Here is a 1,049-nt window from a genome sequence, read left to right on the forward strand (position 1 = left end):
GCTGGGGCCTTAGCCACTTGAGCCACAGGCGCCAAGCCATCAGCCTTAATTATTATTATCCTTAAAGAGAAAGCAAAACCCTCAAAAAATGGCCCAAAGGACAGCTCATTCTGCAATGATTATGAATAGATGAGGGAAAATCTACACACAATGCATAGCTGAAACCAAGCAATGAAGTCTATGAAGGGAAGGGGCACCCAGAGGAAGGATGGGGGTTTGAAAGAAGATTTTGCTCCTCTGAAGTTTTCCATAAAACAACATTTACATGGCCAGTTCCAGCATTTGGGAAATTTGAGTTCTTTATCTTATATTGGAGAAGATCTTCATGCAGCTTCTATAACTCTTGCTGGAATAATGCTGCATAACAAAGCACCCCAAAACTTGGCAGCATTCAACAGTAAGCGAGTAGTATTTATTGTTATGGACCTGTTGCTCAGCTAGAATAGCCTCCAGACTATAGACCTGCTCTATACAGTTGTTTCTGTCGTCCAGGCTGAAGGGCAGTGGCTGCCTAGGATATGTTCTTCTTCTGCTGGAGGGCAATAGCTCCCAGAAGCCTGGGTGTAAAACTGACACACTGTCTGTTCTATCCATCCTCCATTGGCCACAGAGAGCCACATCCATGGGACAGGGGAAGTTCTGTTTAGAGGTCAGAAGGGGAAGGGGTGGTTATAAGTTGCATAAAAATCTCACTTTCTACACCTTCTGTCTAAGATGTTACAGTTTCTATAGTGTCTCCTTTCAGCCTTTATTTTTTTAGAATAAAGAATCCCAATCTTTTTCTCAATCTGCTCTTTCCTGCATGGCTTTTCTCTCTGGTCTCCTCGCCCTTGTTAGATATAACCCTTTCATTGACTTTCTTGCTGATATGTCCCTATCCAGCTGTTCAGTTTCAGGACAATATTGGCAATAGATTCCAATATTCTTTTCTGGGATCAAGGTCAATAAACAAAGAGAAAGGAAACTAACATTTTGGAGTCAACTGCACACCAAGCACCATGCTACATATTCCTTATGCTACATCAGGTATTCTTTTTTTTTTTTTTTTT

This window comes from Otolemur garnettii, unplaced genomic scaffold (assembly GCF_000181295.1).
Source record: "Otolemur garnettii isolate 467f Iridium unplaced genomic scaffold, OtoGar3 scaffold00002, whole genome shotgun sequence".
In the NCBI taxonomy this organism is placed as follows: Eukaryota; Metazoa; Chordata; class Mammalia; order Primates; family Galagidae; genus Otolemur; species Otolemur garnettii.